At 47.8% G+C, this 25,299-nt stretch overlaps 1 protein-coding gene across 8 annotated transcripts in view; it reads right to left on the reverse strand.

The window, feature by feature from the left end:
• LOC139049454 (tachykinin-like peptides receptor 99D) overlaps window positions 1-25,299 on the reverse strand; it is an 880,050-nt gene that overhangs the window by 320,070 nt on the left and 534,681 nt on the right. The window lies entirely within an intron of this gene.

Below are 25,299 nucleotides of genomic sequence, written 5' to 3' on the forward strand. Positions count from 1 at the left end.
ATCTGATTGTATAGGCGACGCGAATTGTGCAGTACTTCCCGGAATATACGCGGGCACCAGCGATTACTCTAGAAATTCTGATGACTCATGTATAAAAGCCGACGCGTTTGACCCGCAGTTCAAATTTCCAGGAGTGCCGACTGTGTTCGCCGTTATCGTTGTGCTTTGAGTGTAGCCTGTTATTGTGGGCACAGGTTCGCCCAATGAAAAGTTAGTTTCGTCATTCACAGTTTCGCTACTTCGTTCTTTACCGTCACTACTACGTGACAATATGCTGACTCATTACTACGGCTGATATGTACATATTTGCAAATTTATGTCGAGATCATGGTACGTATAGTGTGGGTCTCTTTTATTCTGAGAAATTATGAAAGGATACTGCGTCTGCGTCAGTACCAATTAATACATCTGCTACCTCGCTTCCATCGAGACGTCAGGCCATGGCGAGTGAAGAGAATGTTCTGCAGCACGGGTTTCCAAACTGTTTGAGGGCCAGATTAGCGACCAGTGGCGGTGTCGCGGGCCAGACGATAAAAAAAGTAAATAAATGTTAATGAAAATAAATTAGTAAATATAAGGTACGCTAGGCACGTAGACAAAAAAATGTTATTCGAATTAATCCAATTAACGCACCGGCACATCTTGAGCCGGCAACGCGCGTAAAGCATGGCTGGCTCACACGCGCAGGCACTGCAATTGCAGGCATTGCCACAGTGGGTAAGAGCGGTAATAAAACTGCTCGTGAACTGTTGGAAGCACGCTGCGTCAAAAAGAAAGTCACCACGTGTGTGAGTAATACATCAGTCACGTTGTATGATACTGAAATGCACTTGTTTAAAGCACAGCTGTAGCGGCAGAGATCACCCTCTTCAATGTCACGTCACAACTCCTCTGTCGCGCGTGCGCAGGAATTGCCCCCATCTTCAATTTTGATTAGTCATTTGGCAGTTGGCGTTCTACGTGTGTGTCTCCCTGGCGCGTGTCTTTTTAGTGCCCTAAAAATCAGGCTTTCGAATTCGCGGAGATTATTTAGCTCTGCTCTCAGAGAAAGAGGTTAAGGGGAGCACACAACTTACTTTCATCGTGGCCGTGTACTGAACCAACTGTTCTTTACAAGTTTGCGGTAGAGGAAAACTAGTAATTATTTCAGCGGGAGACAGGAAATAATGAGGTATAGTTATTCGAGAGGACAAAAGATAGCCAATGTGAATAAAAGGGACTAACACTATATATTGAAATGCGAACAAGTCAAAGCGGAGAGAAACGCGCTTCTTTTCCTTTCTATGTTTGTCGGTATGCAATGTATGCCGAATTGGCAGGCACGATTTAGCGTCTGACGCAAAGCTTTAGGGCTCCAACGTGTTTATAAATCAGAGCCAGAACTGTACACTTTGATGTAATAATGTACGACGTTTGCAAGGTGCCTTTTCTGGTTAGCATTCTTGGTAATGGTGATGCTGCGAACGGGATTTCTACCATTCACAGCATAAACACCAGCGAAACCGGTGTTTCCCTAAGGATTCATCTGCACTCTATCTTATTTCTCTTATTCATTACGTTATTATCGTAATGAACTTCACTGCGCAAGAAAGGGCTTTCTCTCAGTGGGACCCGCCGTGGCGGCGTAGTAGCTATGGCGGCGGCGGCGGCGGCGGCAGCAGCAGCAGCAGCATATTTTATATTCACTGCAGGTTTCTGCGATGTCCATGCAAGTACCCCTGTCCTGCGCTAACCGATTGCAACTTGCACCTGCGAATTTCTTAATTTCATCACCGCACCTAGTCTTCTGCCCTTCTCGACTGCGTTGGGCATTCTAGCACGCACGATCTCCTTGGCATAGTGGAACACCGCACGTACAAGGCGCACAAGACTGCACAGACTAAACCCGTCACTTCAACTCAAACCTCCACCAGGTCTACACCGACGTGAAGCGTCTCTTCTGTGTCGGTTATGGCTTGGAGTTGCCTTCACGAATGCCTACTCAGCACTAATTGGAATGGCTGATACTCCTGCATGTGATGTTTGCGGATGCGAGGAGAACATTGACCACTTATTGTGCCATTGTCCTCAATTTCAAGAACAAAGACAGTCTTTGTCCAACACATTGAGGAAACTAGATGATCGTCCTCTGAGTGAACAAACCATATTAGAGCACCTTCCCGACCGATGATCGACTCAGAAGGCAGTGAAGGCACTTTTGTGTTTTCTCAGAACTTCTGGTTTGCTCGAGCAACTTTAACTGAAGTGCTGTCCGTACACGTATCTACACCTTCTCTCTCACTTCTTTCTCTTCCCCTTCTCCCATTCCCCAGTGTAGGGTAGCCAACCACACTATTGACTGGTTAACATCCCTGCTTTCCTGAATTCTACTCTCTCTCTCTCTCTCTCTCTCTCTCTCTCTCTCTTGACTGCGTTTCCCTTTTCGTTGCACCCATTCTAACCCTAATGGTCCACCGGTTATCTAACCTACGCATTACATGACCTGCCCAGCTCCATTTTTTTTTTCTCTTAAAGTCGATTAGAATATCGGATATCCACGTTTTCTCTCTGATCCAAACAACTCTTTTCCTGTCTCTTAACGTTACGCCTAACAATCTTCGTTCCATCGCTCGTCGTGCGGTACTTGTCTTTAGCTTTTTTGTCAGTCTCCAAGTTTCTGCCCCATATGTAAGCACTGGTAGAATGCACTGATTGCAGACCTTTCTTTTAGTGATAATGGCAATATTCCACTCAGGATCTAACAATGTCTGCCAAATGCGTTCCAACCCATTTTTATTCTTCTGTAACTTTCCCTCTCATTATCAGGGTCCCCAGTGAGTAATTGACCTAGGTAAATGTATTCTTTCACACACCTTAGATGCTAGCAGGCGATCCCGAACTCTTCTTCCCTTGCCCCGCTATTCATGATTATCTTTGTCTTCTGCATATTAATCTTCAACCCCCCTCTTACCCCCTCTCTATTAAGGTCCTCAATCACTTCTTGTAACTCGTCCCCAGTTTTGCTCATCAAAAAAAAAAGTCATCTGCAAACCGAAAGTTACTAAGATATTCGTCATTGATCCTTACTCCTAAGCCTTCCCAGTTTAATAGCTTGAATACTTCGTCCAACCATGCAGTGAGTAGCATGGGAGAGATTGTGGCTCTTTGCCTGACCCCATCCTTTACAGGTATCTTTCTACTTTTCTTGCGGAGAATTAAAGTAGCTGTGGAATTTCTGTAGATATTTTCCATGATATTTACATAAGCATCCTGTATTCCTTGATTTCGTAATGCCTCTATGATTGCTGGTTCCTCTAATGAATCAAATGCTTTTCGTAATCTATGAAAGCCATAAAGAGAGGCTGATTGTACACTACAGATTTCTCGACTGCCTAATTGATTACATGGATGTAAACCATTGTGCAGCTTCTTTGTCTGAAGCGAGCATGTTCTCTTGGTTGACTGAAGTCTTGCCCTTATTCTATAGGAAATTATCTTGGTTAATGCATTATTCAATACTGGAAGTAAGCTAATTGGCCCATAATTTTTAAAATTCTTTAACGCCTCCCTTTTTGTTTATTAGTATAATGCTGGCATTCTTCCAGTTCTCTAGGACCCTTGAAGTCGCAAGACATTTCGCATAAAGGACCGCAAGCTTTTGAAGCATGATGTCTCCTGCATCTCTGATTAAATCGACTGTTATTCCATCTTCTCTTGTTGCCTTTCCTCGTTTCATGTCTTGTAAGGCCCTTCGAACTTCATCGCTAGTTATAGAAGGAGTCTCTGCAACCTATTCACTGCTGCTTCAAATGGAGGTATCGTGGCTGCTCTGGGTATTGCACAGGTCAGTATAGAATTCTTCCGCTGCTTTTACTATATCTTCGAAATTGCCGATGAAATTACCCTGCTTATCTTTAAGTACATACATCTTGGCTTGTCCTAGCCAAGTTATCTTTTTATTTATTTCATGCTGCGGCCATTTTTTATTGCTTCCTCAGTGTTTCTTACGTTATATTTTCGAATATCCTTAATTTTCTCCTTGTTGATCAGTTTTGACAATTCTGCGAATTCTATCTGATCTCTTAAATTCGACAGTTTCATTCATTGTCGTTTCTTTAGTAGGTCCTTCGTTGCATGGGAGAGCTTAGCTATTGGTTACCTTGGTGCCTTGCCTCCTATTTCAATTGCTGCCTTTGAAGCCAGTCTGTTACGGTTTCATTCACTGCCTCTATCTCATCTTCCTCTCGCTGTTCTAAGCCTGCATATTTGTTCGCAAGTACCAGCCTGAATTGGTCTACTTTTACCCTTACTGCGTCTAGGTTGGCCTGTTTCTCCTTGACAAATTTTACTCTTTCCGTCTTCATATTGAGGTGCATCGAAGGCCTCACTAACCTACGATCACTGCACTTTACCCTCCCTAACGCTTCTACATCCTGCACTATGCTGGCATCGGCACAAAGAATGAAATCAATTTCATTTCTTGTTTCACCATTAGGGCTTTTCCAGGTCCACTTTTTGTTGCTATTCTTTCTAAAGAAGGTGTTGATTATTCGTAGGTTATTCCTTACCGCGGGGTGTACCAACCTCTCCCCTCTAGTGCATCTAGAATCGACGCCGTAATTGTCAATTGCTTGTTCACCAAGCTGCTTTTCCCCCACTTTTGCACTGAAGTCGCCCATTTCTACAGTATACTAAGTTTGCACTTTTCTCATCGCTCATTCCACATCTTCATTAATATGACCTACTTCATCATCATCATCATCATCATCATCATGACTGGAAGTTGGAGCGTAGGCTTGTACTACTGTTAATCTGCCCCTATTATTAAGTTTTACTGCGACTACTGCTACCCTCTCATTAATGCTGTAGAATTCGTCAATGTTGGCCGCTATGTCCTTATTGATTAGGACTCCTACTCTGTACCGCTTCGTATCTGGTAGTCCTCTACAGCAGAGGACGTGGCCATTAGTCAGCACTGTATGAGCCTCACCAGTTATTCTAACCTCACTCATAGTTCCTCAAAGAGGGCTGCTAAGCTTGCTGCACTCGACAGAGTTCGGGTGTTAAATGTTGTCAAGGTCAGCTTCCAGTGGCTATGGCGTTGCGCTACTAAGCTCGAGGGCCCGGAATCCCAGCTGTGCCGGTCGAATTTCGATGGGGGTGATACGTAAAACGCCTGTGTACCGTGCATTGGGTGCACGCTAAAGAAAGCGAGGTGGGCCAACCAGATCCCCCGTACAGCTGCCTCAAAATAAAACAGTGGTGTTGGCCCGTAAATCCCTAGAATTCAATAATAATTCTTTTTTCTCAACGAAAAGCAAATATCTACCCTAATCCATGAAAAAATTCAGACAAAATGTAGTTGTATTCGACTACCATTCCCTTCAGGTGTCTCATTTAAACGTACATTGTATCGGAGAAATTGCGAAACTACACAAGTTTATTATCAATATTTTGGTTAATTAAGTATTTACTGACCCGTTCACAAAAATTATGTACGCCAAAGCACATAAGTTACCTGTGAAAGTAGTACTTGTGTCGCTAGCACAATATTTTTATCTAAATTGTTCATACTTTAATCCTATAAAGAAATTGTATCCTTTGTTTTCAGTGGATGAAGGTAAACGGCCCTAATTTTCTGCATACATTTCATATATTTATAACAATGCTTTCTCAACGGAACTCATCAAAGAAGCTGGCTCGTTCATTGTAAGCGCTATAGCGTTTCGCTTTCACATCAGCCTAGATAAAACAAGGAAGGCGTAGCACGGACGGGTCAAGTCCAATCTTACTGAGTCAACACGACCGGTGGACGGTTCTGTATACGCAGCTTTGACAATCCCGTTGCTTGCTTTTGCAAACGTTTGGAGACCTCAGAGCGGCTTGTTTAACAAACGTCTGCAGGGGCCTGGAGGGAGCCGAGCTACTGTGGCTGCGGATTTTATGGTCTATAGGTGTATTGTGAACTATGCAGGCCCACCTGCAGAAATGTGACTATCAGTATTTGATGTTAGGCCGTTAGCAGGAAGTCATCGCTCATCCACGCTCTGTCTCGGTTCCACCATTTATTTTGATTTCGACTGCTTATATTTTGGTCCACATGTGCAGACATGACCATTACAGCCGCTGCTATGGTTGGACGACGCGTTTGGCAATGCCTACGTTTTCCGCGTAGGGATGGCCGACACCGCAGCATGTTCCGATTGCGGCGACGCGGAAACAATTCGTCAAGTTCTATGCCAGTGCCCGCAGTACAGTGTTGGACGACCAGTTTGGCTACAAGCCTCTGTCGGAAGAAAGAATTCTGAAACATAGACGCGACTTAGCATCGCATCAGAAGACCGTGCCAGCGCTACTGCGCTTCTTGAGATCGACCGGCCTGTGTGAACGGCTGTGATTGGAACGCCTTTTCTGTTACCTTTTTCCTTGTTTTTGTCTTATCTCCTCTCGCTCTTTGCCGTCTTTACAACCCCTGTATACCCTACCGCAGTGCACGGTAGCAAACCGGAAACTCACCTCTGGTTAACCTCCCTGGCTCTCTTTCTCTCTCTACACAGCTGCTGCTAATATTTGAGCTGACGCGAATATCTTGTGCGAAGCTTTCCTAACGTTACACGTCAGTTCTGCACCTTTGGATGTCTGTGTACGTCACTGCCAGGCAACAGCCAGCTCACATCGTCGTTCAGCCGTTCCCAGTGTTGCCAAGCCCTACCGGGGGACCGACGCCACAGCACATCGGACAGGTTCGATCGACATCTCGCGAAGAGCGACAGCTTCCCCTGAGAGCACCACCAGGAGTGAGGTTCGCTTGTACAGATGTCTAGCGGCGCCGCTAACGAGAAGCTGCGTCGGCCAGCAATGTGTTCGCATGTTCACGCTGCCAAAGAAAGCCGTTGAGAGTTCGGTGGCCCTGGCCACCGACGCCCTTATCACCCCCCCCCCCCCACCCCCCAGTCCTCCTACAGTGCTCTCCTCTATCGATTCACCGTACCTGCCGTGAGTGTATCCGCTTACGCTCATTTCGCGCGCCTAAAACTTTCGCCTCCGACGAGACCAATGCATCCGTATACCTACAGCGCGCTCTCGCAGCAGCATGGGAAGGCGTTCGCGTCGGCCGGTCGTTTGCACTTCGTTGCAGGAATTTCCAGGATGCCCGTAGCTGTGAGGTTCACCCATTTCAACTTCCAATTCCTATCTCTCGCCTTATTTGTCCATTGGTGTGCCTTCCCCGTCCTATAGAGTATACGTCGTCCCTTTATACGAAGGGGCAACTGTGTGAGCTCGAAGGGGTGGCACGTGCGGTTAAATGGGAATAAATGTGACTGGTCTGGGACACCGCACGCGTCAGTATGTTCATGAGCCCCATCTCCATACAGCTTAATTTATTCGCATGAAGCTTGCTGCACGAACTATAGGAAATAAAGAAGGAGAAACAGAAAAAAACAAACAAACAAGAGCTCCCGCTGGAGGCATGAAAGAAATCCCCCGGCCGGAGCTACCATCGCAAATAAAAGGAGCCATCATTGCATTGTTTTCTTTCGAATTCTTTCTTTTTTAGCTTTACACTTGCCCATTTTGTACAACGGTGCTTGGAACAAGCTTCGAAAATGTTTGTTCTTCAATAAACAATTACTGATAAGAAAGCGCGTGAAGGGGTATTTAGGTATTATTAAAGAAAAAGTAAAAGAAATCATGAAAAAGAAAAGCGGCGCATTGTTTCACAAGCGGAATCCCTGCCACTGATTCAACTGCGGTCGAAGGACATGGCAAACGCTGCATTAAAACGACCTCCCTACCTCCCCTACCCTTATCCTTTTTTACTTCTCCGTGAGCATTCATAACATAACACCACTCGATCGAAAGTTCTCCCCCATTGTGTTTCTCCATTAGCAGCACCTTAAGCAACGCACAATCGAAAATTCGTAGCTACATTTTTTTTTCGCGTGAGAAATTTCTACGTATTTCTACGTTTTAACCAAAGGAAAGACTGAACCAATTTTTTTATTGCCTTCAATTCTTGTAGAACTGCTTTTTTTACATTACTGGCATTTACCGGCAAGAATAAATGGCACAAAAACACGCAGGCGGCTGGTTTATTTTATTACAGCTGTTGGACCAATTTTCGACCGGCACTGCACCACCAATTCTAGCCCCGTGCAATACTTTTCGTCGATTTCTTCCCGGGCCAAGCAGTCTTTCCATGTGGCTGAGTACATGTAACTCGAAAGGGAGCTTTCACTGTTCCTTTAAAGAATAACAACACTACAGCAAATAAACAGTTGTGAAGCATGAAGCAAGCGGGAGGGAGGCTGACGCAAAAGCCACGTCCATTGTGCGTCAGCGGGGGGGGGGGGGGGGGGGGGGAGGGCTTCACTTAACGTACGCGAGCGCAGACGACGCGGACACAACGCACAATAAGTACGTAACGCAATTCTGCCCGTGAAAGAGATGTTGGCACATAATTCGGTTGATGGGCTTCAAATAAATAAATAATACATAAGGGAAGTTCTCCCTCTATATCGCCGTATTCTTTCCCTGCTGAACGAGGCGCGGGAAAACCTTACACTGCACCACCATTTCGGCGCTTTAGACGGCGGGGCCATGTAAATGTAAGCGTGCCCAGCGCACTGCCCTCTTTTTTTTTTATCTTCCTCAGTTACCGGCTTCTGCCGTACTTTAGCTTTCCAACACAGCGTGCATCTTTAAACTTTCTGGTCCTCGCTGTTTAAGCGCCACATGACGCAACTACTTGGGAGTGCGGGTGGTTGCTGCGAAAAGTTCACGCGCACCACGGAATAAGAAGTGAGCGATAAAAAGGACAAAAGTGGGGCGTATATTTCCTAAATCGTCAAGCATCATTAGATCGTCATTGCATCTGACATTCGCGGGCAGCCGTGCTTTGTTAACGTCCTTTTGTCGGCCTTGCAAGCTTTAGGGCGACTCCGCAGCGGAAAATGCAAATCTTGCGTAGCTCGCGTTTAGGTAGAGAGAGCATTTGAAGTAGTTTCTAGAAAAAGAAAAGCGTCCAGCGCAGTGCTTTGTTTGCGTTTATCGGTCGACGGTGCTATCCTTTTAAACAAACTTAGGTTGGGCTTTAAGGAAAAGATTAAGTGCAGGATTGGTGATGAAAAGGAGCGCTTGGCGTTGTCAGTGTACTTCATTATATTACTCGCCAGCTGGTGCCGCGGCTGATTCGGTTAGTCAACTGTAATAAATTAAAATGACAGCAAAGTTTAATATGGAAATGCTTACCGTTTAAGAAATATAAAGGGGAGAGCTTGAAAAATCTTCAACACCTCAGCACTACACATAAATATTACTTTCGGGGAGTGTTTTCAATCTATAACGCATAAAGGATGAGGAATATCAGGGAATAGAAAGATGAAAGGCTAAGCTATAGGCTCTGTAGGGAGATAAAGTCATTCAGGTTCGGGAGCGAGCATGGTGCTGCGCATTCATTAGCGAACGTCGCGCTTCACGACACTACTCAGCAAAATATTATCGTTCCCCGTTCACATTCCTCTCCCCCACAACCAGACCCCGCCCTTTTATTTTGCTATTTGCATGTGCGCAAACGAACACTCTGGTTCATCGAAGCGGCACCAACTATTCCTGGCATCCTAACGGGAATAGAAAACAAAAGAGTATTATAGCACCTAGGCAAACCTTCAGCAGCACAGAATTGTTCGAACATTCCCCTGGAAAGGAGGCAGTTAGTATACGATGCATACAAGGAGCGGCACTTGACTTGCTCACGCGTAGACAACAGTGTTTCTACAGCATGTGCTCACTCAGCCCATCGAATATTGTCCGCAAATGCTTCCGATATGCGTGAGCCGCAAAGGCAGAAAAACGAAACAATTTTACCGGCGCAAACACCTTTAGCTGCTGTACAGCCGATGAGAGGATGCTTTCACCACTTTTCGTAGCTCCAACGTGGCGGGGACACTTGGTAGGCAAGTAGCCGTCCCAGCCCCCAATTGAAAAAAAAATTTAAATAACTTTTCAATCACAGGATTTTAGGCTCATGTTGCAATGGTAGTACTTTATAGATGCTCGCCGCAGGAACTGGACTGGAACATTTTATTGTGGTCCTGCATGCAGGACGTGCTTAGCGCGTACTAAGCGTCTCCTGCCTAGGGACCGACAGGGAGTATACCTGGAGGCCGCTTCGCGGGCCTGCTGGACGGCCCATTGTTGGTCGGCGAGTAGTGAGCTTCTGAGGGACTTCTCCGACTTGTCCGAGGTAGAGTCGGCAAGAGCGTCTCTACACTCCCAGAGCATGCGCGCGAGTGTCGCTGTGTCTCCGCACGAGGGGCACGTGTCGCTGGGACAGAAAACGTGTAATTTAGCGGGGTTTTGGTACATGTGCGTCTGCAGTAAGCGTGGTGTTAGCGCGCCTGCGGCCCATAGAGCAATTTACGCGAATTCGAAAACGGCTCCCGCTATTGAGATATTCGATGTCGGAAATTTGACTTTTCGCACTGATTCTGAAACAGCGCGCACAGCCGGCTCCGGAAGCGCTACTCACTTTATACTCGACGCTGTCACGACGCAGAGCAGCTCACCGCTGGGGCGCTTTGAGTGGTTTATGTATCATCAGTTGAAGATGTTAGCCACAAGCACAATATGTCACCGGCTTCTCGACAATTCAAAACTGCTACGGGACTGAAGGGTAATAACTCGTGAAGTGAAGCATTTCAGCTTTTGAGCAGTTTGGAGCCAAACAGGGCGCAGTCAACTGCAAATGCCACTAACTTCAAGATCGCCGTTCAAAGTGCCTTATAGTTTGATTATTAATTATTGCCCTGTACTGAAATTATTGTATATTTTTACCACTCCTTTCTGTTGTGCCCACTACAAATGAATAAATAAATGAATAAATACATAAATAAATAAATCACAGTCCACATAATCCAAAGTGTGGACCGTAGAAGACCGTCTTCCATAGTGTTCGCAGGCATATCACAGACACTTCAAGGGTAATCACTTTAAACAAACGAATAAAGGCAGAAAAAAGAAAGGGGGTGGTGCTAGCACGGCCGCTCTATTCGGAACACTGAAATTCCGCCATATTGTCAGATTTTTGCAATGGCGACAACTGGAGCCAATTAGAAAGGCAGTAGCAGCTTTCCGCAGGCCAATGAAGTTTGTCGAATTTGACTATACAGCAGAGCGTGACATGGTCCAGCGTAGCACCCCCGCTCAGGTATGCATCGCATCCGTCGTCGCGCGCCCGTATACGGCGAACGGCGGTCGGTCGCTGGCAGAGGAGCATCGCGAGAGGCGCGCGTACGCGGGAAAGGCGCTACATGACGTAGAGAAACTATATAAACGAGGCGGGAAGCATCACGTGTTTCCAGCGCTCTTCGCGCGCCCAGTTTTGGAATCAAAGCGGGAAAAGCGAGCTTTTTCCGACGAATATCTTAACGAATGCCACACTTACACCACCTTCCGTGGCGCCTTCCTCCTGCAATGCTGCCATTCAACGTAGGTGCTAAAACACTGCAGTTAAATTTTTAATTAATCAACTTCAGTTAATGAGTGAAAGGAGTGCGGCAAGTATTCGACCACCTAGTGGCCTCCGCGCCAAAGAGAAGAATAGTACGTAAAGCATCCTCGCATGTATTTCATCCTTTCTTTGAAATATTTGTTTCTATTAGAATAGATCACCCACAAAACCACATAGACTGCTGATAGTTCTGGCGCAGGCAAAAAACCGATTTGTTCCAGCAGCAAGCACTTTTTCATTAGGATCCAACGCACGTAAACTTACCATATATGGTGCAAATTTTAAATGGTATAGCCGATATGTTGTGGAGACGGGTTTGCGCGAGGCTTACCTTGCAAGCGCGGTCAGGAAAGCACACTACACTCCTCCACACGGCGACGCCCAAAGTGCGCTACGACCGGGATCGTCGATATGGCGCAGAGAAGGCGCCACGCGCGGATCGTCAACAAACGCGGAATTATTAACGCCACAGCGTTAAGGAGCTCATGTCGCAGAAAAAGCCAGTGTCGTCGGCGGCGTTGGCCGTGAGCGATAAATCCCGGGAGGCACTTCATGAATAAAAAACAACTTGCAAGATGGGCTGGGTGGGAATCGAACCAGGGTCTCCGGAGTGTGAGCCGGAGACGCTACCGCTCAGCCACGAGTTCGATGCTTCAACGCCGTACAAAAGCGCCTCTAGTGAATGCGGTGTTGCCTTAGAAACGAGCCGTAGAAAGTAATACACCGGTGTATATCGGTAATTATGAACATGTAACTTACAGAAGTCGCAGTTACACGAGTAACGAAGTGCGTTTCCGCTACATTTCTTCAGCGCTTTCCGCACACGCAGAGCCATCTTGCGGCAAACACAGAAGACGCCTTCCTCTCAATGCACGGCGCTGCGCCGACAGCTCGCGCGCCACGCTCGCATTGGGGCTGTGCGGGGACCGTTGCGAGGCGCGTCGCGGCCCGGACTCTCTCTCCCCTGACGACGCTTCGCCGTGCTCCCTTACGGGTTGCAGAATCAAGCGTCCTTCCTTTCTTTAGATCACTATCTGTCTATCTCTCTGCCCGGACCCGAACGTCTCCCCCGGCTCCATCAACCCGAATGAGCTGGCCCACGACCATGCAGGCGCGAGGTCTCATCAACCGCGCCGGTCCGAGGGGCCCGGCTTCGTAGGGGTCGACCGAACCACGGACCCGCTGCTAACTTTCCACGAGGTAACTGCTCACTACCTGCTGGGACTCAGGCAGTTTCCGGCTCCTCACCGGAAGCTAGGTAGACCCCAGGCCTCGGTGCTGAGAATGCTGCAGACGGGCTCCTTTTCGTCTCGCTCAAGGCTGAGCCACTACACTCCGGGTGTGGATCCCCGCTGCCGACTGCGGCGAGGAACAATCCACTTTGAAGCACATGCTGTGGCAATGTTCTGTGCTGCGCTACTCGCCTTTCAACAGGCAAGAAGATTGGGATGAAGCCGTCAAGAGCGACAACCTTCAAGTCCAACTTCGGGCTGTCCAAAAAGCCTGCGCCAGGGCTGAAGATCACGGTCTTCCGCCCCCGGCTCGGGTGCGGCTACGACAACGTAGTTCCTTAGGACCAATTAAAGTTTCTTGTCTGTCTGTCTGTCTGTCTCTGCCCGTGCCGATCACGACGTTTGGCTGGCGTAGATCGTTTCCCCCTCCGAGACGCCTAGTTCTTTGGTTCGTTCCGCTTGCTCAGGCGCACGTTTCGTTGCCCCGCCGAACGCTGCGTTGCTCGACGCTCACCGCGTGTTTGGTGGGTGCAACATCCGATGCGGGGCGCCTCGTCAGTGATCACTGCGCCGTAGCGCATTGTCTTACACCCCTTGGCGGGTCGACGGGAACGCTGTCGCGTACCACTCTTGAAAGCGAAGCTTAAGCGTCCTCCAATTTTTATTAAACCAGGATGCAACATAGTGCGACAGTCACAGCTTGTGGGCAAAGGGTCACCGCAAGACCGATCGAGTAAGCGCGCCTGTACTGAACATGACATCATGCAATATACTCATATCATGCCATGCACATTAGGGAGTTTTCGAATAGGGGCTGCAAAGATTTTGCGGCCGCAAAAAAAAAGAAAAAAAAATAAATATACGAAAGCCTCACCGCCACTGCACATGCGCGAGACGCAAACAGGATTTTGCGTTTGCGTCGGCTACGCTATTTCACTAAAATAGCGCATCGACCCAAACTCGACGTAAAAGCTTTGCGTCAACGAATATGGTGGCACCCATCGAAGTAGCAGCTCTCGCCGTGGCCCGTGTACCACAGTCTGCCTCATTCGCTAATACCATTCTTAACTGTGCACCGTGCACGTGCTCGCAGCGGCTCTTTTGCATGCAAAGCCCCTCTGTCACCCATAAACATCAAAAAAGCTTACTTTTAAACCTACACTGTGACATCCTCCTTCGGCAAACTCAGCCGTACCACTCTGGTTCGATGAACACCAAAATAAAGCGTCAGCAAGATGGTACAGAGGCACTACATTATACGTTCGTCAGTATAGAGTTTCATAAAATAATGTGTTTCCGCCATGAAACTTGTCGAAACTTGGGGTGGTAGGTGTGCTAGGTTGGGGTTGATGACTCGGGAAATCGCTCCAGGCTCCTCTGCCGCTGGCCGAGGCTGGGAGGGCCACGGAGCCCCGCTACCGTGTTAGGCCTAATGGGCCTAGCTTCTGCCGGCCACGTAGGGAATCTTCAAGCTCGTGTAAATCCAAAAATAGTGGACCCACCGGCTCGAAAATGGTGTCCTCGTGGTCCGTTCCGCTTCCGGCGTCGGTTACGACCAAAATCGACAAGTTTCATGGCGGAAACACACGAAATTATGGATCAAGATTTCAGCGACGCCGCCGGGGAGACCCTCGCCCACGGAGCAGCGGTAACTACTCAAGCCCTGAAAGGCAGCACCCCAGCGACACCAATGTCACAAGCGAATCAAGGCAAGGACACAGACGCGGATTGGGAGATCGCCATATCCAAGCGGCAAAGAAAACGACAACGTAGCGGACAAGCAGAACTTTTGGCGGGAAAGAAGCTGGGGAATGAAAATCCCCTTGACTCGACGAAGCGCACAGATGGCGCACCAGCTGTGACCAAGCAAGGAGAGGGAGAGAGAGCGCCGAGGAGGAGACTGCCTCCGCTCCCCAGAGATGATTTAAAGATAGTCCTCCGGCCGAAGGGACTGGCAGTGAAAAACCTGCAGACACACCAAGTGGCGCGAGCGGTGGTTGCGGCCACCGGACACGGATGCAGGGCCGAAGACCTCATCATCCGGCTACGCACGGGCTCAAACATCATCATAATTAGTACAGACAACGAAAGTGCTGCTCAGCAAGTCAGGCGCATCACGCAACTGAAGATTGGTGAGCACAGCTACGACGTCAACGCGCACGTGGCGGCGCCGGAGGGAACGATGCGCGGGGTCATTCACGGGGTGGACCCGGGGACCCCCGCCGAAGAACTCAAGACAAACTTACGAACACGCACGCAAGGGGTGAAGATTTTAGCGGCGAGAATGCTAGGCCGATCTAGCACAGCTGTTATCACCTTTGATGGCCCCATCCTCCCCAAGCAAGTTTTGTACTACGGGGGAGAGATGTGGTGTTATCCATACAGACCAACGCGGCAAGTTTGCTATATTTGCTGCCAGCAAGGTCACCGGTCGGACGTCTGCCCGACCCCCGGAATCAGAGCTTGCAAGCAATGTGGCCAGAAAGATCCGGAAGAACATCATCAATGTACACCCAAGTGTCTGCTGTGTGGAGGCTCCCACGCGGCGGGCACAAAGGACTGCAAACAACGCCTAAAGTCGACAAACGAACTACGATGGGGACCCCAGGGCCAGCAGCGGCGGGGACGCAGCAGGAGCAGAAGCGGAGCAAGGCGACCGCGCTGGTTCCGGAATGAAGATCAAGAGCGACAGACCGACTACCGGAGTGAATCCAGGAGCCGCAGCCGAGGGCGCAGCCACAGTCAAGGCCAGGGCCGAAGCCGGGAGAGGGACGAGTCCTACCCACCTCTGGGCGGCGCGGGCCAGCAGACCACGACGAAGCCAAATCAGCAGAAGAAAAGCGGCGGAGTTAAGGTGAGCTGGGGAGCCGGCCCTCCCAAAACGCTTTTTGCTCCGCACAAAAACATAACCAATAACACAAGCATGCAGACAGAAAACGAGAAGAGGCTTTGTGCCGAAAACAGTAATCTTAAAAAGGAACTTGAGCTCTGCCGCGAAGAAACCCGGCAGCTCAGGAAAAGAATAGACGACCTAATTCAGGAAATGCAAGAGGTGAGAAAGGTAGGTTTCTCACCAGTTAGGGCGCCACCACCGCCGCAGCAACATATAGAGAGCACGCAAACTAGCGAGGGGAACACCTCAATTGAAGACTTCAAAGCTTTCATGCAGCAAATGCAGCAGCAAATGCAGCAGCTAAATCAAAAGATAGCCCTGCAAGACCAGAGCTTCCGCAACTACGTAAAGAATCAAACTACACAGAGAACAGTAAACGACGCCAGAGACCGCCTCTACAACGAGCGCAGGTTTGGATCAGAATCCCAGGGAACAAATAACAACACCAATACATCAACATGGCAGGACCAAACCAACTAGAGATTTGGCAGTGGAACTGCAGGAGCTACAAGCGCAAGCAAGGGCTCCTGCAACAGTTCATTAACACTAGAGGAAATCCACCAGATTTAATACTACTACAGGAAACAAATTGCATCCCAACCCTAAAAGGATATACGTGTCAGGAAAATGGACGAACAGCTACTTTAATAAGCAAGAAAATAACAACCATAACACATAAGGAACTAGAAGACACACATCTAGAACATATAGTGACCGAAGTGATTCCAAAACGGAAAAAGAAAGCGAAGAGCACTTTCGTAATCAATCTATATAGCCCACATAAAAACAGAGGAAACTTCATTAAGCTTTTTGCGGAAGCGAAGAAGCTTGCAGGGCAAAACACCCTAATAATAGCAGGAGACTTCAATGCGAAGAGTCCGCAGTGGGGCAGTAGAATCGAAGACAAGAAAGGGCGCAGTATCTGCACAGCTGCGGAAAACATAGGCTGCGAGCTACTCACAGATGAAAGCCAACCCACCAGACAGGGCAATAGCGTAAGCGTGGACACGTGTCCCGACCTAACCTTTGTCAGGGGCGCTAAGCAAGTCGAATGGGAGAACTTGCAAGAAAACCTCGGCAGCGACCACTACATCATCAGGGTCAGCACAGAGGCAGAAATCACCAGGAGGAAGATTGGCAAGGCAAGTCTAACAGACTGGGATGCCTTTAGAGTCCACTGTAGACAGCTAAAAGGGGACATAACCTCGGCAGAGGATTGGAGCCACCAACTCAGACAAATAAGAGATCTCTACACGAAAGAAGTGGAACGAACAGAACAAGCACCAGAAGTGGACAAACGACTCCTCAGGTTATGGGAGGCACGACGAGGCCTAACCAAGCGGTGGAAGCGTCAGAAGCTAAATAGAAAGCTTAAGAAGAAAATTGCCGAAATAACTCAGCAAGCAGAGGAGTATGCAACGCAGCTGGCAAGGCAGGGGTGGCAGCAGTTTAGTACCTCACTGAATGGCACCCTAAGCACAGCCAGAACATGGCATATCCTCAGAACACTCATGGATCCGAGCAAGAGCAAGGCGGAAAGCAGCAAATCCATTCAGAGGTTAATCCACCAGTATGAAGGAACAGAAGAACAACTGCTCCAAGCAGTACGGGAAAAATGCTATGGAAAGATCTCGATAGAAGGCTACCGAGGCGACTACCAGGGTGACGAAAACTCAACTACGGACCGACCCATCACAAGAGAAGAGGTCGTCGAGGCTGTAAGGGCTGCAACAAAGAACACAGCAGCAGGGGCGGACAAAATCCGAAACTCGCTAATTCGAAACCTCAGCGACGAAGCAATTGATCAGCTCACCCTCTACCTCAACAAACTATGGGAGGATGGCAAAGTACCAGCGGAGTGGAAACACGCCGTAGTGGTGATGATTCCCAAACCTGGCAAAAAACTCCAAATTGAAAATCTCAGACCAATTTCGCTTACATCATGCCTAGGCAAGCTGTACGAAAGAATAGTGACCCGAAGAATCCAAACGCATCTTGAAGACGGAGGATGGTACCCCAACACCATGTTCGGCTTCAGGGCAAACTTGTCTACCCAAAATATCTTGCTACAGCTAAAAGAAGAGGTACTCGAGACAATGCCGAAACACGGGGAAAACGTGGTCATGGCCATCGACATTAAGGGAGCCTTTGACAACGTCTCCCACGCCGCCATTATGGAGGGGATTAACACCACTAATTGCGGGAAGAAAGTCCATGATTATATCAGAAGCTTCCTAACCGACAGAACAGCGACAGTAGGCCTAGGAGACCTACGGAGTGACGCCTTTCAAACGCCATGCAAGGGCACTCCGCAGGGCTCAGTAATCTCGCCAGTACTCTTCAACATAGCGATGGTCAACCTTACCAAGAAACTTAGCAAGATCCAAGGAATCAGTCACGCAATGTACGCGGACGACATAACGATCTGGACTACTCAAGGCTCACTAGGGGATAAACAAGAGGCACTACAAGAAGCTGCCACCTGCATCGAAGAATACACAAAGCAAAGAGGCCTCAGATGCTCCACGGAGAAATCTGAACTCCTCAGGGTGGGCAGACACCCCACTGATGCCCCGCTCGAAGTAAGGCTAGAAGGACAGAACATCCCGGAACAAAAGATGATTAGAATCCTCGGCATGTGGTTGCAAGGAAGCCGGAAATGCAGCCACACAATTTGCCTGCTAAACAAAGCAGCAGGACAGGTGGGCCGAATGATTAGCAGAGTGGCACACAAGCGATATGGCATGAAAGAGGAGGACACACTCAGGTTGGTCAACAGCCTGATAGTCAGCCGGGTCACATACTCACTGCCGTACCATGCAATCACCAAAACCGAAAAAGAGCAAGTGGAGACCATCCTCCGGAAAGCGTATAAAACAGCTCTCCACCTCCCAAGGAACACATCCAACGACAAACTCATGCAACTTGGAATCAGCAACACTTTTGAAGAACTAAGGGAATGCCAGCTCAACGCACAAGTACGAAGACTCAGCAATACAACGACGGGAAGGGCGCTCCTGACAAAGCTAGGTCGGGAAGTAGAAAAATCACAAAGTAGCAGGGCCACAATACCAGACCCACTAAGAAAGAAACTACGCATACAACCTATCCCTCGCAACATGGACCCAAACCTCCATGCGAGTAGGAGACAGGCTAGGGCAGAATTTTACGAAAAGACGATGGGACATCGGGACAATACAGTCTATACCGATGCGTCCCTATACTCACACGCACACAAAAACAACGCGGCAGCCGTAGTAGTAAATAATCAAGGAGAATTAATCACAGGACTCACGGCCGAGGTGGCAAACATAACCGAGGCAGAGGAAACTGCTGTCGCACTGGCAGCGGAAGAAGGTTATAGAACAGGAATATCGCTCAATATTCTAACAGATTCACAAGAGGCGTGCCGGAGCTATATAAGAGGCAGAATAAGTAACACGGCGCTCAAGATCCTCAGCAGAGTTCCAATCGCTGAGGGACAACCCACACATAACATTATCTGGATACCAAGCCACGCAGGGATCAGGGGCAACGAAGGGGCGGACTGCCTAGCTCGAGGGATGACCAGCCGAGCAGGAACGTCAACCGCCCCAGAGGGGCCACAGATCAACTGCGGGAACAGCTATTCAGAGCTATTAAACCTCTATAAGGGTCTAAGATATCAATATCCGCCACCACATAAAGCATTAACAAAGGAGGAGGCCGCAGGATGGCGGAGACTGCAAACGGGCACCTTTCCAAACTTACACCTACTAAGTAGGATGTTCCCCACGCAGTATAGCGCAACCTGTCCGTGGTGTGGAGCTAAGCCAACATTATACCACATTACATGGGAGTGTACAAGAAACCAGGCATTCCACAAACACAAAACACCAAGTGCGGAGCAATGGGAGAGCTGGCTCACCAGCCGCGCGCTAGAGACTCAAAGAGCTCTAATAGCGCACGCGTGCGAGGCGGCCCGGCTCAGTGGAGCCCTGGACTAGGGGCCCATCCATGGCTGAAGAGGACTCAAGCTTCAAGAATGAAGACTTCGGCCTCGACCTGCTAAAACCTTTAAAGAGCGAATAAAGTTTTCCATTCCATTCCATTCATAAAATAATTATTGTACGTATGAAACTCTATCTCCGTCAGAGAAAAATGTGTGAATGACGAACTGGACGATTCCTGAAGCAAGGTTTGAGTACGGGCTGGTTGGTATTCCATGTTATCAAGCGTCACTTACAGCGCATACATAGACAGAGGACAAAAAAGGACGACGTTTGACAAAAAAGGTCAGCGCTTGTCTACGTCGTCCTTTTTTGTCCTCTGTCTATGTATGCGCTGTAAGTGACGCTTGATAACACGGACGATTCCGACGGGCGCATAGACTTTCTCATTGTATATACTATAAGAGACGCTTTGGACGGGCCTCTGCTTCCTTCTATGACGATAATGATGGCGCACTGTTGGCTCTGATTTCAGTTTTGCCATCTACTAAGCATCAACCGAAGGAGGGTTTCACTCTTATGCATGCTTTGGCACAGGCTCGGCGCGATTTCCCTCTAAAATGCTGTTTTGGCGCCGGATGGCGCAAATCATCGCTCACGGCACGGCTTCGCGCAATTCGCGCAGCTGTTCCACTACTGGTTAATACCATCAATTCGTTACGGTAAATACTAGAGACCCCGGCGGTGCTATTAGACGTCAGAAGCATGTCATAATTTACAGCGATGCATAGGTCTACCCCCCCAAAGCGCTTGTCGTGTCCGTGGGCAAAAACTCCAGCAATCACAGCTGGAGGCGCGCGCCGCTGGGTTCCTTGAGCACCACCAGATGGCGATCGCCTCCACGCATCTGCGCCAGCGGATGCGCCGGCCGTGCGCGGCAACAACGTTATGTCGGGGGAAAAAAAAAGAACCCGAAAGCTCGCCTTCGTGAATATCACAGCAAGCGTTACGGTTGCACAAGCTGCAGTTGCCGGGAAGCGGTAACCGTAGCATACGAAGCAGGTAGTGACGTAACTACACTTTCATAGGTAAAAGAAAAACCTGCCTAGCGACTGGTTTCATTTGTGTTCTGATAGTGCTATGTACTTGCGTCGTATTATGTACTAAAGTGTATTTATATTGTATTTCATAATAACCTCTAGTGTAATGTTGTGTTAAGTACTGTGTTTTCAATATCAATATTTTGTTGTATTGTGTATTAGATCTATCCTTTTGTAACATCAATCATCTGTATTTCCATCATTTGTATACTCCTTCCCCCTACTCTAATGCCCAACATTGGGCGCTGTAGGTATGTAAGTAAATAAATAAATAAGTAAATAAATAAATGGAAATGCCACGCATAGTTAGGACTCCCAAAGAGCAGCGTGAACATAATAAGCGGCAACGCGATTACCAACGTCAATATGTGAAAGGGGCGCTTTGTATTTCGGGGCTGCGGCCGAGTCAGGCTGTTAATGACAGCTTTTTCTGCAGCTCCCCCTGTCTGTATTTTTTGAGGCATAAATAAATTATTATTATTATATTATTATTATATAATATGCACAACAGCGTCGTGCTCAGGCTAGGCAGGACGCAGCGGCTCTTGCCCAAAGCAAACCACGCACAGTTAGGAGGCCTGAAGAACAGTGTGAATACGATGAGCGACGAAAGAAACAACGACATCAATTTGCACTACGTCGTCATGCTCAAGCTCGGGAGGATCGAGTTCAAGGCTACGACACATTGGTCTATCAGGTCAGGTGATACCACAACTTCGCTGGCCAACCACCAGGCATGGAGCCCATTTTTTTCCAAGTTAGCTAATGCGTCACGACGCGTTGTATCGTTTCTCCGGGGAATCATTCGTAATGCTGTCATCGATAGGTAAAGTTTTCCCGCTTTTCCGCCCTCTAGATTTGAGTGGATCGAAACATCGGGTAACTTATCGATATGTGCCCGTCGTGGCTGTTTGCTGACATGACGAACCTAACACATTCGATAATGAAGGGAGTTCGCACAAGGGTGATTCTGCAGCGCTTGCGCTTACACACACACACACACACACACACACACACACACACACACACACACACACACACACACACACACACACACACACACATATATATATATATATATATATATATATATATATATATATATATATATATATATATATATATATATATATATATGTATTGAGAAAAGTTTTATTGGCGGCGCCTAGTGCGAAGGCACAGCGACCGGGAACGGCGAGGCAGCCCGAAGCACTGTCCAAACGGATGCCAGCAATCAACAGCGCGAGCCGAGACGAGCCGCGCGTTGGCGATGCGGCTGTGCCGTGAGGCGCGTCTTCTTCTTCACAATATATATATATATATATATATATATATATATATATATATATATATATATATATATATATATATATATAGTGGTTGGCTTCAGAATTTCATTGATTTTTGAAGGCTACGCCCAAGGTATGTATACGAAAATTTCGCTTGTACTAGGCTGCATGCTTCTTAGTGGACGCACTCTGGGAGGTAGATAGTGGTCAGAAAGTGCATAATAAGCTCAAGTACAATGTTTAGCATTGAATAATGCTGTCTGGGTTCAGGGTGCACATTTATAGCGGAAGCTTGAAGAGAGTCGCGCTCTGAAGGAAGCTCCCTTTGTTTAATTCTTCTGCAAGGCTACAGTTCCGAGATATACATACTAACAATAAAATTTAGGGAGGAAGGGGGGGGGGGTGGCGTGCTCGGTGTGCTCCCCGCCCCACCCCTCTGGCTACGCCACTGGCGAGATCATCTATGCACGCAAGACACGACTAACGCATACACCTTGAATTTCTGGCCCTGAAACTCCTGAAACTCAACACCGCCGGTCATTGGTCTATTTATGTCCCTGCTTGAAATTAACCATCATAGATTCGCGCGTGGATGATGCATTGCGGAAATAATGGCTTTTTAGTCCACTATAGCCCCATTAATTAATCCCACGAAGACACCGTTGTCGGTCAAGGCAGACATGTTGCGGTTGCTCACCATCATCGGTACGGTTAGGAAATACCTGTCCTCATCTGGAACATCGTTCGTCACTACACAACAGGTCCTTTGGGACCCTCACTCTGTAAGGTAGTGCTAATGCCGAAGTATGCAGGCTTGCCCAGAGAGAGAGAGAGAGAGAAAGAGAGAGAGAGAGAGGAAAATAGGAAGGCATATGGATGTTAACCAGTCAAGGGTCTGGTTGGCTAACCTACGCTGGGGGAAGGGAGAAGTGGAAGAGAGAGAACGCTTGCCCAGGTTTCTAGATAGGTCTAGAGCTGCGCCTCTTCCCTGCTTACACGAAACTCCGTTTCAAAAAGAAATGCTCCCTTGGTAGCCCACTGAAGTCAGAGGGACGTCGCGTACAGCAACAGATAAAGCAGTTGACACATGGTGCTTGAAGAACCTGGTTATAACTTGTTTCTAATAATGTCTTGTCATACATTGTAATGCAAAGGCGATCACAGATGGTCCTGAAAGCTTTAATAGCCCCCCGTTTCGTAGATGCATACAGTAAACGCCAATTCTCCCGAACAAATACCCTGCTTTTCTGGCTTTCTCTCTGTAGAATATGACTTTATTCCCAAACACTGTGTGATTGATCTCGATAAGTATTGATAAAATCACTTTCTCTGAGATTCAATCAAGCACAATCTTACCAAAAATGATGCATTTTCGCACATTGCAGCATAGGAATGCGCGAATATTCTGTATGCATATTTCCGGAGTCGTCCTCCCCACCCCCTCTTCTTTCCAAATACATGGAGCAAAAATAGTTAAACAAATCCAGTTAGGACTGTAAAACTCAAGAACTGACATTAAACATGTCTCTAACAATGTAAGGCGTCCTCATTATTTCTTCCCGCCCTTGACACCGCTAGAAGGAGGCTACTGATGTTTCTTTGGCACCTTAGGAGTTCAATCAACGCGCTCGTAAGACTTGCCTTATTAGAAGTAAAGATATTGCGGCTGGTTACAGTTGGCGCCTTCAGTGTTTCTTTTTAAATTTTTTTGCGTGTGTTTTTAGGAGTAGAGTCACCTAGTTCCGTATTTACACTAGTTTTGATGACTGGGTCATCCGCAGCTAAGACCCATAGTCGCCCGTTACCTTCGACAAAAAATGGTGCATGGTGACAAGGCTCCTGAACCTTGTCATGTTCCTCGTCATCCACTTGATAGCGCTCCATGACGGGTCACCCCTCGCAGGGATCCGACGTTCTTCTTGTTTATCTGCACAGGTCACTGTTTTCGACTGCGCCAATGTAAAGGTTTTTCTAAGGAACAATAACCTGGACCCATTTATTATTACGTTACTCTCTCTTCCCGTGCTCTTTTCTTCACACTGCTGGCGATGTTTGATCGTCATAACTTGCAATGCAACTGTTGCACTCCGGTTTCACGTAGTCAGCATTTAACTGGTCGTTACTTTCGGGTGTACCTTGCCGATAAGACTGCAAAGTTACATATAGTGTGGCCCGATACGTCTCTCTCTCTCTAAACGCGGCAACCCGCGCTCCACCTTCATGTTTACGCGCCGTATATGGGCTTTGTTCCCAGGGAGGTCACTGATTGTATAACAGCGGTTTCTAGGCGCAGTCGCGGGAGATGATTAGGCTACTTCATACAGGTCAAAGACAACAGCAATTATCCTGCACTGAGATGTAAACTACACCACGTCGATGACACCGAGATTTTATTTGCGCAGTCAGAAGGGCAGTATAACAGATAATTTTCTAACCAGATGCTCTTCTAGACTGTAAAATCCGACACTGCGTATTATCCTTAGTACGTTATACGCCTCCCGAGCCACTCACCAGAAGCCTACAGTACGCATACCCTACCACGAAGATATCTCTAAATGCATGCCACGTTATACCGAAAGGCTACTCGAAGTGTGCACACAAAACACGCGCAAAGATGCAGAATTTTCAGGGGAGAGCGTAGTGCATTCCGTACTGTGTAACAGCGCTCTAGGTCGTAACACGCTGAGCACTTCAAGGTGCTCACCCCGTTTTCCCGCTACACTGTCTATCGTTTCTTCCGTTTCTTTCTTCTGCTGAGGGTACTTAAAAAAATTTATGCCTCAATCGCAGCCTTTCCCTAGGCTCACACGTGCGTCTACATTGTAGCGCAGTAAAGCCGGGACTCAAGACGACACGCCGAGTTTTCCCGGCTGATGGCAACACAAAAACGGTCGTATATACCTGAGTGCCGTGTGCCAGCAACGCGCAGAGAGATGGAAGAAGATCGATAGCCCTACGTTCACGTTTGATACCGAAACATACAAAATATGCAAAGTTCACAGCCCCGCTTGTAGCCTCAACAACAAAAAGAAAGTCGGTCATTCCCCGACATTTAAATCATTATACAGGATACACTATTTACGAGGTGGGAAATAAAATATACCTTTAACTCCACGCCTGTCCTTGTTCAATGTATTTTTTTTCTTGCTTTATGCTCTGGCTTTATTCTCGGCACTTCGACGTCCTGCTAATGTAAACAGCTCTTGCATTGCTAACGAGCAAAGTTCAAGGCAACATTTTTGAGTAATGCAATGAGCAACTAACAAATATTATACCTAGTCTTTCCCGCACTTTAGCAAGAAGTCGTTTTCCAAAAATCGATCGTTTTTAGTTCTTTGCATCAGCGCTGAACCAGTGCGTTCGCT

This window comes from Dermacentor albipictus, chromosome 1, assembly GCF_038994185.2.
Source record: "Dermacentor albipictus isolate Rhodes 1998 colony chromosome 1, USDA_Dalb.pri_finalv2, whole genome shotgun sequence".
NCBI classification, from domain to species: Eukaryota; Metazoa; Arthropoda; class Arachnida; order Ixodida; family Ixodidae; genus Dermacentor; species Dermacentor albipictus.